At 42.7% G+C, this 17,330-nt stretch overlaps 1 protein-coding gene across 3 annotated transcripts in view; it reads left to right on the top strand.

The window, feature by feature from the left end:
• Positions 1-17,330, top strand: part of lrrc4bb (leucine rich repeat containing 4Bb) — a 42,195-nt gene that overhangs the window by 1,845 nt on the left and 23,020 nt on the right. Inside the window, exon 2 of one of the 3 annotated variants that reach the window (XM_014158840.2) lies at positions 10,102-10,664. The gene's annotated coding sequence lies outside the window, so the exon portion shown is untranslated. Of the gene's footprint in view, positions 1-10,101; positions 10,665-12,289; positions 12,558-17,330 lie in introns of those variants that run through there. The other 2 variants (XM_045702556.2, XM_014158841.3) reach the window with 2 other exon arrangements.

Consider the following 17,330-nt stretch of genomic DNA (forward strand, 5'->3'; position numbering starts at 1 on the left):
AGTAAATGTCAGTTGGCACTTCATAGCCGAGCATTCAGAGGTAGAGACAGCAGGTGCGGTAGAGAGAGAGAGAGAGTCGAAAACAGCAGGTTCGGAACAAGGTAGCCCGTCCGGTGAACAGGTCAGGGTTCCATAGCCGCAGGCAGAACAGTTAAAACTGGAGCAACTGCATGACCAGGTGGACTGGGGACAGCCAGGAGTTATCAGGCCAGGTAGTCATGAGGCATGATACTAGGGTTCGGCTCCTCCGGGAGGGGAGAGAGAGAATTAGAGGGAGCATACTTAAATTCACACAGGACACCAGATATTACAGACTGACCCCAGCCCCCGGCACATAGACTTTTGCAGCATGAGACTGAGACTGGTGGGTCGGGGGACAATGTGGCCCCGTCCGACGATACACCCGGACAGGGCCAACCAAGCAGGATATAACCCCAAGCACAGCCCCCACACAACTAGAGGGATATCAACAGACCACTAACTTACTACTCTAAGACGAGGCTGAGTATAGTCCACGAAGATCTCCTCCACCGGACGAGCCAGAGGGGGCACAAAACCGGACAGGAAGATCATGTCTGTGACTTAACCCACTCAAGTGACGCACCCCTCCCAGGGACATCATGGAAGAGCACTAGTAAGCCAGTGACTCAGTCCCCATAATAGGGTCAGAGGCAGAGAATCCCAGTGGAAAGACGGGAGCTGGCCAGGCAGAGACAGCAACGGCGGTTCGTCGCTCCAGTGCCTTGCCATTCACCTACGCAAACCTGGGCTAGACTACACTCAATCATAGGACCTACTGAAGAGATGAGTCTTCAGTAAAGACTTAAAGGTTGAGACTGAGTCTGCGTCTCTCACATGGATAGGCAGTCCATTCCATAAAAATAGAGCTCTATAGGATAAAGCCCTGCCTCCAACTGTTTGCTTAGAAATTCTTGGGACAATAAGGAGGCCTGTGTCTTGTGACCGTAGCATACATGTAGGTACAGTTGAAGTCGGAAGTTTACATACACCTTAGCCAAATACATTGTAAATCAGTTTCACAATTCCTGACATTTAATCCTAGTAAAAATTCCCTGTTTTAGGTCAGTTAGGATCACCACTTTTATTTTAAGAATGTCAAATGTAAGATAAATAGTAGAGACAATGATTTATTTCAGCTTTTATTTCTTTCATCACATTCCCAGTGGGTCAGAAGTTTACATACACTCAATTAGTATTTGGTAGCATTGCCTTTAAATTGTTTAACTTGGGTCAAACGTTTTGGGTAGCCTTCCACAAGGCTACAACAGAAAGTTGGGTGAATTTTGGCCCATTCCTCCTGACAGAGCTAGTGTAACTGAGTCAGATTTGTAGGCCTCCTTGCTCGCACACGCTTTTTCAGTTCTGCCCACAAATGTTCTATGGGATTGAGGTCTGGGCTTTGTGATGGCCACTCCAATACTGGCCACTTTGTTGCCCTTAAGCCATTTTTCCATAACTTTGGAAGTATGCTTGGGGGTCATTGTCCATTTGGAAGACCCATTTGCGACCAAGCTTTAACTTCCTGACTGATGTTGTGAGATGTTGCTTTAATATATCCACATAATTCTCCTTCATGATGCCATCTATTTTGTGAAGTGCACCAGTCCCTCCTGCAGCAAAGCACCCCCTCAACATGATGCTGCCACCCCCATGCTTCACGGTTGGGATGGTGTTCTTGCCTTGCAAGCCTCGCCCTTGTTCTTCCAAACATAACGATGGTCATTATGGCCAAACAGTTCTATTTTTGTTTCATCAGACTAGAGGACATTTCTCCAAAAAGTACGATCTTTGTCCCCATGTGCAGTTGCAAACCGTAGTCTGGCTTTTTTATGGTGGTTTTGGAGCAGTGGCTTCTTCCTTGCTGAGCGGCCTTTCAAGTTATGTCGATATAGGACTCGTTTTACTGTGGCTATAGATACTTTTGTACCTGTTTCCTCCAGCATCTTCTCAAGGGCCTTTTCTGTTGTTCTGGGATTGATTTGCACTTTTCACACACGCGTCTCCTTCTAAGCGGTATGACGGCTGCGTGGTCCCATGGTGTTTATACTTGCGTACAATTGTTTGTACAGATGAGCGTGGTACCTTCATGCGTTTGGAAATTGCTCCCAAGGACGAACCAGACTTGTGGAGGTCTACAATTTTTTTCTAAGGTCTTGGCTGATTTCTTTTGATTTTCCCATGATGTCAAGCAAAGAGGCACTGAGTTTGACGGTAGGCCTTGAAATACATCCACAGGTACACCTCCAATTGACTCAAATGATGTCAATTAGCCTATCAGAAGCTTCTAAAGCCATGACATAATTTTCTGGAATTTTCCAAGCTTTTTATTAAAGGCACAGTCAACTTAGTGTACTGTAATTTCCGGACTATTAAGCGCACCTGAATATAAGCCGCACCCACTGAATTAAAAAAAAATATTATTTTGAACATAAATAAGCCGTACATGTCTATAAGCCGCAGGTGCCTACCGGTACATTGAAACAAATGAACTTTACACAGGCTTTAACGAAACACGGCTTGTATCAAAAATAAATAGGCTTTAACGAAACACGGCTTGTAACAAAAATAAATAGGCTTTAACGAAACACGGCTTGTAACAAAAAATAAAAAATTAGCAGTAAGCTTTAGTTGTCTTTTTGCACTGAGTCAATTCCTCACGCTGCTGTTTCCAACGTCTTATCATCGACTCATTAAGACCAAGCTCCCGTGCAGCAGCTCTATTTCCTTTTCCAACAGCCAGATCAATCGCCTTCAACTTGAAAGCTGCATCATATGCATTTCTCCGTGTCTTTGCCATGATGAGTGTGACAAAATGACTACCATAATCAGAATGATGGGAAGTTTGAGAGCGCTCGATTTAATCTAAATAGTAAACAAAAAAGTTGTTTGACCTTAACCCGTTCGGCAATTTCATTGGTCTAATGAAAGCTTCATGCCGCCAAAAAACTGAGCACGTCACAGAATGTGTTTTTTTTGGAGAAAACAAAATTGAAAGCGGGAAAAATCCATATATTAGCCGCGTCATTGTTTAATCCGCGAGGTTCAAGGACTGGGAAAAAAAGTTGCGGCTTGTTGTCCGGAATTTACGGTATATAAACTTCTGATCCACTGGAATTGTGATACAGTGAATTGTAAGTGAAATAATCTGTAAACAATTGTTGGAAAAATTACTTGTGTCTTGCACAAAGTAGATGTCCTAACCGACTTGCCAAAACTATAGTTTGTTAACAAAACATTTGTGGAGTGGTTGAAAAACGAGTTTTAATGACTCTAACCTAAGTGTATGTTAACTTCCGACTTCAACTGTATGTACGGCAGGACCAAATCGGAGAGCTAGGTAGGACCAAGCCCATGTAATACTTTGTAGATTAGCAGTAAAACCTTGAAATCAGCCCTAGCCTTAACAGGAAGCCAGTGTAGGGAGGCTTGCACTGGAGTAATATGATAAAATGTTTGGGTTCTAGTGAAGATTCTGCCGTGTTTAGCACTAACTGAAGTTTATTTAGTGCTTTATCCAGGTAGCCAGATAGTAGAGCATTGCAGTAGTCTAATCTAGAAGTGACAAAGCATGGAATAGCTTTTCTGCATAATTTTTGGACAAAACATTTCAGATTTTTGCTATGTTACGAAAATGGAAAAAAAGCTGTCCTTGAAATATTTTGATATGTTTGTCAAAAGAGGTCATTCACAGTTTTATTTGAGATGACTGTACAATCATCAAGATTAATTGTAAGAACCAACAGCAGATCTCTCTCTCTGTTTTGTCTGAGTTTAAAAGTAAAACATTTGCTGCCTTCCACTTCCTTATGTCTAAAACACAGGCTTCCAGGTAAGGCAATTTTGGGGCTTCTCCATGTTTCATCGAAACGTACAGCTGTGTGTCGTCCGACATAGCAGTGAAAGTTGACATTGTGTTTCTGAATGACATCACCAAGAGGTACAATATATAGTGAAAACAATAGTGGTCCTAAAACGGAACCTTGAGGAACGCCGAAACTTACAATTGATTTGACAGAGGATTAACCATCAGTGATTTGTTTCTGACAGATAAGATCAAACCAGGCTAGAACTTGTCCGTGTAATCGCTCCAAAAGAATGTGGTGATCGATGGTGTCAAAAGCAGCACTAAGGTCTAGGAGCACGAGGACAGATGTAGAGCCTTGGTCTTATGCCATTAAAAGGTAATTTGCCATCTTCACAAGTGCAGTCTCAGTGCTATGATGGGGTCTAAAATCAGACTGAAGCATTTCGTATACATTATTTGTCTTCAGGAATGCAGTGAGTTGCTGCGCAACAGCTTTTTCAAACATTTGAAAGGAATGGGAGATTTGATATAGGCCAATAGTTTTTTTTACATTTTCCGGGTCAAGGTTTGTCTTTCAAGTGAGGCTTTATTACTGCCACTTTTAGTGAGTTTGGTACATCCATGTGAGTGGGCCAGTTCATTTTGCATGGACCGGTCCACTTAGATTGCTTTCCATCTTCATTTTTTATAATCTTCTAGCAGTATAACATGACTGAAGTGCCAGGGGTTCCCCTGACCTAGTCTGCTTTGGGCAGACTCTCTTCCCAATATTCTTGTCACGTCCTGACCAGCAGAGGGCGTAATTGTATTGGTTTTGGTCAGGACGTGGCAGAGATGTTTTTGTGTCATGTGTTTAGTTAATTGAGGTTGGACTCCCAATTGAAGGCAGGTGTGTTGAGTTGCCTTTGATTGGGAGTCCTATATAGTAGTGTGTGTTTTGCTTTGGGGTTGTGGGTAATTGTTCTTGTCATTGTGTTTGCACCTGACAGGACTGTGTTGGCTGTCAGTTATTCTTGTTTGTTAAATTGTATAGTGTTCAGTTTGAGTAAATATGACGAACACTAACTCCGCTGCACCTTGGTCTTCTTATCTCCATGACGACAGCTGTGACAATTCTTGCATTTTGACCAAACATGCCTGCCGGTAAACAGTGCACTGCCACCATCAGGCAATAAATATATTGAAGGTACAAAACATTAGGAACACCTTCGTAATATTGAGTTCCAACCCCTTTTCCCCTCAGAATAGCCTCAATTTGTCAGGGCATGGACAACAGGGATGCTTGCCTATGTTGACTCCAATGCTTCCCACAGTGTCAAGTTAGCTGGATGTCCTTTGGGTGGTGGACCGTTGTTGATACACACGGGAAACTGTTGAGCGTGAAAAACCCAGCAGCTTTGCAGTTCCTGACACACTCAAACCGGAGCACCTGGCACCAACTACCATACCCTGTTCAAAGGGACTTAAATCTTTTGTCTTGGCCATTCATCCTCTGAATGGTTCTTCTTTGGCGGATCGTAAATACAACTTAAAACCTGTTGAGGACACAATGGTAGAGCGTGGCGCGAAATACAAAAACCTTAAAAATGCTATAACTTCAATTTCTCAAACATATGACTGTTTTACACCATTTGAAAGATAAGACTCTTGTTAATCCAACCACATTGTCCGATTTCAAAAAGGCTTTACAGCGAAAGCAAAACATTAGATTATGTCAGGAGAGTACCCAGCCAAAAATAGTCACACAGCCATTTTCAAAGCAAGCATATATGTCACAAAAACCCAAACCACAGCTAAATGCAGCACTAACCTTTGATATTCATCAGATGACACTCCTAGGACATTATGTTATACAATACATGCATGTTTTGTTCAATGAAGTTCATATTTATATCAAAAACCAGCTTTTTACATTAGCATGTGATGTTCAGAACTAGCATACCCACTGAAAACTTCCGGAGAATTTACGAAATTACTTATCATAAACGTTGACAAAATACATAACAATTATTTTAAGAATTATAGATACAGAACTCCTTTATGCAACCGCTATGCCAGATTTTAAAATAGCTTTTCGGCGAAAGCACATTTTGCAATATTCTGAGTACATAGCTCGGCCATCACAGGCTAGCTATTCAGACACCCGCCAACGTCGGGGCAACCTAAACTCAGAATTACTATTAGAAAAATTGGATTACCTTTGCTGTTCTTCGTCAGAATGCACTCCCAGGACTTCTACTTCAACAACAAATGTTATTTTGGTTCCAAATAATCCATAGTTATATCCAAATCCCTCCGTTTTGTTCGTGCGTTCAGGTCACTATCCAAAGGGTAACGCGCGAGCGCATTTCGTGACCAAAAAATTCAAAATATTCCATTACCGTACTTAGAAGCTTGTCAAACGCTGTTTAACATCAATTTTTATGCTATTTTTCTCGTTAAATAGCGATAATATTCCAACCGGACAACGTTGTATTCATTCGAAGAGGCAAAGAAAAAAATGGCAAGGTCTCGTGAACGCGTATCTCCAGTCTCTCTGTCCTCAGGCAGACCACTTAAACTCTGCTCCTGTTATCTGCCCAGAGACACGGGACGCGTCATTCCACTTTCTGAAGGCTTTAGAGAGCCAATGGAAGCCTTAGAAAGTGTCACGTAACAGCTCAGATGCTGTAATTTCGATAGAGATGCAACAGAAGGACTACAAATTGTCAGACAGGCCACTTCCTGCATGGAATCTTCTCAGGTTTTTGCCTGCCATATGAGTTCTGTTATACTCACAGACACCATTCAAACAGTTTTAGAAACTTTAGAGTGTTTTCTATCCAAATCTACTAATTATATGCATATTCTAGTTTCTGGGCAACAGTAGTAACCAGATTAAATTGGGTACGTTTTTTATCCGGCCGTGAAAATACTGCCCCCTATCCACTTAAAGGTGCCTACACTGCAACCTACTGTACTAAAGTGTGAGGCCAGTCACAACCTACCTACATTAAATTCTCTTCATTATTCCTGTTCCTAAAAGGAAAGAAATTGCGCCACCAACTAACCCTACACCTATATACCACAAATCTCATACACCCAGGTACAGCTCTGCAGCAGCCACCTACACTCATTAAAACCCCACTACCCCATTCCACTACTTTGACCTTATCTACTCCGTACCATGCCAATGGCCTGGAAAGACAGGACATCACCCCTCAACACACCCTATAACTCTTCTGAAGTTTAATCTCGTATACCCAAATACTTCTCTGCATCAGCCACCATAACATCTATTCTCTGTGATTTACGTTCCATTTCTGCGGTACAGTTAATAGCCATTGCTATGAATGCTAAGAAGCCATCCTTACTGAAGCATTTCTCACTCGTTGCCCTATCCCTCTGTGCTGACACAAATATACTGCTCACTGGGGTCCTCTCAGGATCCATCACCCTTGACCCATCCTCCTCCACTTTCTTCACTGCATCAGCATACGACACACTCAGCACTACTCTGACTCTGGCCACTTCAACCTGCCCATCTCACACCGGACACTTCGATCCCCAGCAGCATGAGCACCCCTACAGTTGACACACACAACTTTATCCACCGAAACGACACAATCCTCTGTCCCATGCCCTCCTGCACACTTCCCACATCTTGGAATCTCCCTCCCACACTGCTGAAACATGACCATAAACGTTGCACCTGAAACAGTGCAGTGGATTCTGCACAAAAGCAGGATAACTGATATATCCTAACATGACTAGGTCTGGTAGAGACTCTGACTCAAAAGGACTGACAATGACCCCACTGTTTTACCATGCTCCCCACCGGTTCTGCGTCGCACCAAACGACGGGCGTCACAAACACCAGGAATTTTCAACTTCAATTGCACCACCTCCACACTTAACGCTACCCCAGAAATAATTGAATGGTGCCCTGTTCCTAAAAGCAAAGCAAGAAACAGATCTTGACCCAGGTTGCGTGACGCTGTGTGCCTGCTCCCTCTGGTCAGAAGAAACACAAACAAATATCACAAGTCCACCACATGTTACCTTCACTGATTAAACTGCCCTCAACTCCTTTCTCACCCACCCTGAAACCACAAATGGATCCACCAAAAGGCAAGGGTCCACTTTCTCCACAGATGTCATTCCTATTGGTGCAGATTCTTCTTTATCATGTCTGACACTATTCTTCCTCAACACACATCTTCGCACTACATTCGGCGCTTCTCCTTCCTCGCTGTCTATAATCACATCTCAGTTCACCACGCTCTTGTCGCGTCTTCATCCGCTGCATTGCTTGCAGAGCACGGACTGATGGCGTTTCTCTAAAACCCAACCTTCTGTGTCAAGTCTGGCTATCTCTGACCTCTCCATGTTTCCTTCACGACCATACCTGCTCAACTGAACACTTACGACCTTGCTCCAGCCACCGCAATCATGTTAGCAAAACCCTAGCTCACGATCCATGTCTCAAGGCTTAACAATCCTGATTTTTAACCTGTCTCCTCCACTTAATCTACACTGACTGAAGTGGATTTAACAGGTGGGATCAATAAGGGATCATAGGTTTCTCCTGGATTCACTTGATCAGTCTATGTTTTGTACACTCCTTTAAATGGAATATCAGCAATCTACATTAGATTTGTGGAATATATATCATGCAACCAGTCCTTTAACAAAACTCACCCGACCCAGATGATTCTATCATCAATAGGCGCTAAAGGTAGTTAGCATCTGAATGGGCTAGATATAGCCTAGGCCTACCAATGATATTGTGTTATAGGACGGAATAACTTTAATATATTTGGAGGAGTGTGTCTTTTGTAGCCGGACAAGAGGCGCTCTTTGGAAATGGGGATGGATACAAACCGAACAGAGTATCCTGCACTGATGGACGAACTACAGTGTGTGAATTGTGAATAATACAAAAGCCTCACTAGTAGACCATTTTAGAAACCTTTTATGGATCGGCTTCTTGACAAACGAAACGGAATACAAGCAACTGTTACAGGAAAATAACACAATTGTTTGTAAATATGAGTGTCACCAGATCATCTCTTCTTCCATGATGAGCATATAGCCTACATGGAGGGGTTTTCACACATCCAAAATAATAACAGGAGCTGGCTAAAGTAATGTACAATACCCTCCTAGATAGATAAAAGGGGATGCTCCCAAACTTGATCTTCTAATAAAACTTTGGTGATTTAAGATTTATTTTAAAGCGGTCTGATGAGCCAAACCCTTTATGATAGTCGTGACTAGTTGGTGAATGCATTGGGCAAGACAAAATAAATAGCCTTCATTGAGAAGAGGGGAGGTTATGCTTGGTTTTTAATAAATGTTTTATTAAAAATAATCATTTTTTAATGTTTCTAAATAAGAGGTTTACTGGTACAAAATGCACATCCCTCTTGTTCCATGGGCAAATAGTCACTGTACGTCACAGCTGGATAGGCTGCGCTTCCGCTGTCAAAATCCATACCATAATAGACCAGGTTTTGGTTGGTCTTAAATATCCCCACCAGCACTGCCTGAAATTGGCACTTTAGCGCACATTTTTAATAACACATATTGCCACCACTCACACCTCAGCGCAAGCGAGTTCATATAAAACAGGTAAATTAACAATCCTGGCGCTAGGGTTTGAAAACAGAAGAGTGCCAGCTTTAACAGGTCGAAATTACAAATGAGCGTGAGTAAAATAGAGCCCAAGAAGTCTTACTTTCAATTTCCAAAAATAATTTTAATAGACCTTTTTTAATGGGAAGGAGAAAATATAACAAAAACCATACTACTAAGTAGGGGCGGCAGGTAGCCTAGTGGTTAGAGTGTTGGGCCAGTAACCGAAAGTTTGCTAGATTGAATCCCCGAGCTGACAAGGTAAAAATCTGTCGTTCTGCCCCTGAACAAGGCAGTTAATCCACTGTTCCTAGGCCGTCATTGTAAATAAGAAGTTGTTCTTAACTGACTTGCCTAGTTAAATAAAGGGGGGGAAGTAACCTAATGATGTGTGTAGTAATGATTTCAAACTTTTTTTTATGCAGGCAAGTCCAGTGTTCATAGTAAGTCAACATGTTACTTTCTCAGATGGCATTGGTTGTTTTTCTTGCTTAGATGTTCTGGTCTGACATTTCATCAAAATCCGTCAGTTCTAAAGTTGTAAGCTGTTACAAAAAGTAGCCGAGCTGATACGCCACCTTTTTACATAATGCAGCTGCACTAATGGTTAAGGTCACGGAATTAACAATAAAGGTTCCCTCTTTAATATCCTCCTGCAGGTAATCCAAGGATGATAACATTCTTCACTGTTGTCTGTGGCAATACCTTGGGTTCTCATAAGGACTTTTTGAAACAACTCACCATGCAACGAGACTTTACTGAAGTGTGGACCCCGGAGAAGAGTGATGTCATCATAACTTTCTGTCCTATCGTCAGTCGTGTTGGGACTGATATTGAAGCAGCACTGCAGGAGATCCCAAGTAACGAAGGAAAGTTATTGACATATATTATATATCTGAAATGTTTTATATCAAATCCATGTCAGTGTTGACCTTTGTATCTAGCAAGATGCTAATTACCTGAATGTTTTATTTGTTAGCTTTTTCTTATGCTAAACATTTTTTTGGTCACTCTCTATACAGCTGGTAAACGTGTTGTTTTGGTGGTGCTGCATCATTCCTTCAACCCAGACTGCACAGTACCCGACAGTAGCAGACTGGTGACCAGAGATGATATGATAACAGTGGACTGTCTGTTTCATGAGAACCAGGGACTACTGGACTGTCCTCGCAATAAAGAAGCAGTCGGTACGATTTGGAGGGGTCTGAACATACAGCCAAAGGTAATTCACCCTACCAACAACCTACGTGTACTAGTAGTACATTTTGTAATGTTTTTTTATTGACCCATTCAAATGTGTCATATCACCTATACGGTATACAAATTTGGAGAAACACAGATTTCACTTAAATGTTTTAGGGTCCCCTGGGCTCCATATCCAGCTCTCTGAAAGCCTCTTGCTTGGTGTCACACATTTTGTCTCTTAAGTATGAAAAATAAAGTAGGCCTATAGTCTAACAAAACAATTGCACTTATATACGATATCAAATCAAACTTTTTGTCACATGTGCCGAACACAAGTGTAGACCTTACTGTGAAATGCTTACTTACAAGCCTTTAACCAACAGCGCAGTTCAAGAAGTGTTAAGAAAATATTTACCAAATAAACTAAAGTAAAAAATTATAAAAAGTAATACAATAAAATAACAAGAACGAGGCATGGACTCACAAGTTGTCGAAAGCGGTCTACAGGAATGCTGGCCCATGTTGACTCCAATGCTTCCCACGGTTGTGTCAAGTTGGCTGGATGTCCTTTGGGTGGTGGACCATTCTTGATACAAACACTGTTGAGCATGAAAAACCCAGCAGCGTAGCAGTTCTTGACACACTCAAACTGGTGGGCCTGACACCTACTACCATACCCCGTTCAAAGGCACTTAAATCTTTTGTCTTGCCCATTCACCCTCTGAATGGCACACATACACAATCTATGTCTCAAGACTTAAAAATCATTCTTTAACCTGTTTCCTCCCCTTCATCTACACTGATTGAAGTTGATTTATCAAGTGACATCAATAAGGGATCATAGCTTTCACTTGGATTTACCTGGTCAGTCTATGTCATGGAAATAGCAGGTGTTCCTAATGTTTTGTACACTCAGTGTATATCAAACAGTATTTTGGGTGAATGGTCTGTATAGTCATCGTTTCTTTATAACTTTTACAGAAACATATCATTAACCTAAGACTAACACAAGATTATCAGCAAAAAGTTAGGAGAAGAATCCTGAGCACAGGTGTAAATTCAACGTTCATGAAGGGGCGGCAGGTAGCCTAGTGGTTAGAGCGTTGGGCCAGTAACTGAAAGGTTGCTAGATCGAATCCCCAAGCTGACAATGTACAAATCTGTCGTTCTGCCCCAGTTCTTAGGCCGTCATTGTAATTAAGCATTTGTTCTTAACTGACTTGCCTGGTTAAATAATGTCATATGGTAAGTTCTCATGTATACCCATTTAATCATGTGTTACCCATACAGAATATATTCTACAGGTACATATATCACATTGTGAATATGGCCTTGTACCATTTTAAGATGTAAAAAATTATCTGTACATTTGTTTATTGTTGTTCAGTAAACTTTTGTTTTGATCAGAGTTGCACTAATGTGTCATACTCTCTAGATGTGTATGAGGAACGAACTTAAATCTAAAAAAGGATGTTATCACGTGAGCCACGTCAGCCTTGTCTTTGGATAATAAAATGTATTATGAAATTAAATTGTCTTGAGGTCTCATTTTGTTTCTGACGCATACAGGTCCAGCTGTGCAAAGGTGATTTAGTTAGTACTGTCACTGATGTGAACATGATGCATACTTTTCTTAAGAAGAACTTGTACTCAATTTATTAATAGATGCTGTAGAGTAAGTGAATGGGCTTTAGCTCATAACAGCTTTCATGTACCATAGTGCTATTTCCGACATGCAGAGAAAAGGGAGAGGGAGGAGTTCATTGATATCACCTGACTAAAGGTAAAAGTGTAAGGGCTCTTCAATCCACATTGCGGAAGTTCAGCTTTACAGCGTCATTGAAAGGGAATGTTCCCGCTTTAGAGGAAACTGCATTCACGGTAACCTTTTCATTTCTATCACGGAATCTGTAACTCTTCAACACATACTGTAAGTAGTCAACACCCAAGAAGATTTATTACAGACACCATATGCAAAATGCTGTTTAAATGTATTACAAGCAGTGTGATTTTCATGGACACTTCAGTATTGTATAAATGTTATCTGAGTTGGAGTGAGGTAAGAGGGCATCGCTGTAAATGTAATTTCCCAAATAAGTGAGTTTCAAAAGTATTTCGGACAGTGACATTTTTTTGTTTGTTTTGGCTCTGTACTCCAGCACTTTGGATTTGAAATTATACAATGACTATGAGGTTAAAGTGCAGTGTCACGTCCTGACCAGTAAAAGGGGTTGTTTGTTATTGTAGTTTGGTCAGGGCGTGGCAGGGGGTGTTTGTTTAGAGTGTTTCGGGGTTTGTTGGGCAATGTTCTATGTTAGTCTATTTCTATGTTTGTTCTAGTTTTCTATTTCTATGTAGTTTATTGGGTTGACCTTCAATTGGAGGCAGCTGTTCCTTGTTGCCTCTAATTGAAGGTCCTATTTAAGAGGGGTGTGTTTTCATTGGGATTGGTGGGTCGTTGTTCTGTGTGTAGCTGTGTGCCTCACAGGACTGGTGTCTGTCGTTCTTTTTTGTATTAAGTGTTTGTTTAGTTTCTTCGTCATTAAAGAAAATGAGCATACACATTCCCGCTGCATTTTGGTCCACTCCTTACGACGAATGTGACATGCAAACTGTCAACTTTAATTTGTACTGTATTTCCGTCCATTTTAGGGGACCAAAAGTATTGGGACAAATTCACTTACTGTATATGTGTATTAAAGTACTCAAAAGTTAAGTATTTGATCCGCGTACGGTTTGTTGAATCATTATCCGTACTAATTTTTCTTACGTCGTCACAAGATTGAATTAATGAACAGAGACGGTGTGGGCGTAGAGGGGCGTAAAGGGTCTGCAACAGAATACTGTCACCTGTGCTCCCTCTCCAGCCTCTAGGTCACCAGACTGATCGTTATGGCGCACACCTGTCACCAGCGTTACGCGCATAATGACACTCACCTTGACTCCATCACCTTGGGACGCATAGAAATAGTGCACATAGAACAGATCCACCACTTCTTAGAGTGATTCATAGTCACGTGTACAGGTGTGATTTCAGGGTACAGTGAAAATCTTTAAGCTTCGAGCACCGACATGCAGGACTAAGTGAAATAAAATAATGAAAATGGTAATAAAAAAACGATATAAATAGCACTATATACATAATAGCAACTGTGGCAGTGATGAATAAATAAATGTCCATATGGGTGGAGGCAGAGTAAAGACTTGAGGGGGTGGGATGACCATAAGGGGAGCAGCAGCATGACCATTTGGGGGGAGGGGGGAGCAGTAGGAGAAAGAATGTCCATACAGGGAGTAGCAGGGGGAGGGGGAGCAGATAGCTGGCTAGTGGTGGTTACTCAGCAGCCTGATGGTCTGAGGGTAGAAACTATTGGTCAGTTTTGTAGGTCAGGCAGTGTGCACCCAATGGTGCGTTCGGCTGCATGCATCACCCTCTGAAGAGCCTTGCGGTCCGCAGTGGTGGAGTTGCCGTACCAGGCTGTGATGCAGCCCAGCAGTATGCTCTCGATGGTACTCCTGTAGAACACTGTGAGGGCCCTCGGTGACAGGGCACATTTTTTCAGCATCCTGAATTTGAAGAGTCGCTGTCGTGCCTTCTTCACTACGGTGTCTGTGTGGTTAGACCATTTCAGCTTCTCTGAGATGTGTACACCAAGGAATTTGAAGTTATTGACCGTCTCCATGGCGGCCCCCGTTGATGAGGATGGGGGCATGTCCAGCCAGGTTCCTGAGGGAGAGGTTGTTTACCTGGCACCACGCCGTCGGAGTGCCTACCTCCTCCCTGTAGGCCATCTTGTCATTGTTAGTGATCAGGCCTACTACTGTCGTGTCGTCAGCAAACTTGATGATGGAGGCCACGCAGTCGTGGGTATATAAGGGAATACAGGAGGGGACTGAGGACACACCCTTGTGTATATTTTCCATGCTCTTTCTGTTAAGAACTTTATCCTTGAGTGTGATCATTTCAGTAACTGCTACTTTGCTTTTGCTCTGATGTGATCACCCCATTCATTTATACATTTATTCTTACAAATGTAAGTAATGCTATGTCTGTATGATCTGATTTCTGAATGGAATACTGTGCTGAGCCTACTTTTAACTAGCCTTTACCAAATGAGTCAGGACAACATGGTGTTGATGTCCTTTAAACTTGAACCGCAATTCTGATTCAACCACAAAGGATTAAAGACCATTAGCCTGTATTGGGGGGGGAAGCTAAAAAAGTTGCCAAGGACCATCAGGCAAAACAAGGGCTTGATGCTGCATTATGCTCGCTCCACAGGGAGCGAAGTACTGTACTCTCTATAGTTGTTGTCTCTAATGCTGATAAACCTGTGTGTAACACATGTCCTGTTGGATGAGCAAGGACTATCAGCTAAATTAAATGCAAATTACAAAAGATTACAGTGTGACCTATACACTGCTTTCAGTGTGGCATTCAGTGAGAAGGTCAGGGGTCGCTCACCTCTGCATACAGTGCAGGAAAACGTGTCCTTCATAACCTGCTGCTGAAGGATTTGCTGCTGCATAGAGGCCACCACTGCAGGAAGAGAGTCAGCTGCAAGAACCACTTCCTCTATCTTGCTATAGACCTTGAAGGAAAAGGTGTCTTAAACTATTACGGACTACAAAGGGAAACCCAGACACGAGCTGCCCAGTGACACGAGCCTACCAGATGAGCTAAATGCCTTTTATGCTCGCTTTGAGGCAAGCAACACTGAAGCATGCACGAGAGCACCAGCTGTTCTGGATGACTGTGTGATAACGCTCTCGGTAGCTGATGTGAGCAAGACCTGTTTAAACAGGTCAACATTCACACAGTCGCGGGGCCAGATGGATTACCAGGACGTGTACTCACAGCATGTGCGGACCAACTGGCAAGTGTCTTCACCAACATTTTCAACCTTTCCCTGACTGAGTCTGTAATACCTACATGTTTCAAGCAGACCACCATAGTCCATGTGCCCAAGGAAGCGAAGCTAACCTGCCTAAATGATTACAGCCCCGTAACACTCACGTTGGTAGCCATGAAGTCCTTTGAAAGGCTGGTCATGGCTCACATCAACAGCATCCTCTCGGATACCCTAGACCCACTCCAATTCGCACCTGTACAAAAGAAACACCTATGTATGTGAGAATGACTACAGCTAATCATTCAACACCATAGTGCCCACGAAGCTCATCACTAAGCTAAGGTCTTTGGGGCTAAACACCTCCCTCTGCAACTGGATCCTGGACTCCCTGACGGGCCACCCCCAGGTGATAAGGGTAGGCAACAACATGTCTGCCATGCTGATCCTCAACACTGGGATCCCTCAGGGGTGTGTACTTGGTCCCCTCCTGTACTCCCTGTTCACCCACGACTGCGTGACCAAACACTACTCCAACACCCTCACTAAGTTTGCTGACGAAACAACAGTGGTAGGCTTGATCACCGACAACGATGAGACAGCCTGTAGGGAGGAGGTTAGAGAACTGGCAGTGTGGTGCCAGGACATCAACCTCTCCCTCAATTTGAGCAAGACAAAGTAGCTGATTGTGGACTACAGGAAAAGGCAGGCCGAACAGTCCCCCATAAACATCAACGGGGCTGTAGTGGAGCGGGTCGAGAATTTCAAGTTCCTTGGTGTCCACATCACCAACGATCTATCATGGTCAAACACACCAAGACAGTCGTGAAGAGGGCATGACAAAACCTTTTCCCCCTCAGGAGACTGAAAAGATCTGGCATGGGTCCCCAGATCCTCTAAAGGTTCTACAGCTGCACCATCAAGAGCATCCTGACCGGTTGGATCACCACCTGGTATTGCAACTGCTCGGCCTCCGACCGTAAGGCGCTACAAAGGGTAGTGCATATGGCCCAGTACATCACTGGGGCCAAGCTTCCTGCAATCCAGGGTATATATAATAGGCGGTGTCAGAGTTAAGCCCATCAAATTGTCAGAGACTCCAGTCACCCAAGTCATAGACTGTTTTCTCTGCTACTCCACAGCAAGCGGTACCGGAGCGCCAAGTCTAGGACAAAAAGGCTCCTTAACAGCTTCTACCCCCAAGCCATAAGACTGCTGAACAATTAATCAAATGGCCACTGGACTATTACATTGACCCCCCCCCTTCCATTTGTTTTGTACACTGCTGCTACTCGCTGTTTATTATCTATGCATAGTCACTTCACCCCTACCTACATGTAGAAATTACCTCTAACCTGTACCCCCGCACACTGACTCGGTAACGGTACCCCCTGTATAAAGCCTCGTTATTATTATATTATTGTGTTACTTTTTATTATTTTTTACTTTAGTTTATTTGGTAAATATTTTCTTAACTCTTCTTGAACTGCACTGCTGGTTAAGGGATTGCAAGTAAGCATTTCATAAGGTCTACACTTTTTGTATTCGGCGCATGTGACAAATAAAGTTTGATTTGATTTGTCTTCCTTCCTGCACCTTAAAAGAGATTAAAACAAAAAACTTGACATGCAGGGCAACATCTCCTGATATCATGTCCTTGTAAATAAAGAAAACAGTAATTTACTGCTACACATCAGCTTGGCAGCAAACTTGCACCTAAAACCAATTTCTCGCACAACCCACGCTTCTTACATCTAAGCTCCATTGCCTTATCCAGACCCCAATATATTTGTATTGATACAATCTAATCTAATCGCCGGAAGCTCTGGACTGGGAACTGTCGCCGGAAGCTC

This window comes from Salmo salar, chromosome 19 (genome assembly GCF_965601325.2).
Source record: "Salmo salar chromosome 19, fSalSal1, whole genome shotgun sequence".
Classification (NCBI taxonomy): Eukaryota; Metazoa; Chordata; class Actinopteri; order Salmoniformes; family Salmonidae; genus Salmo; species Salmo salar.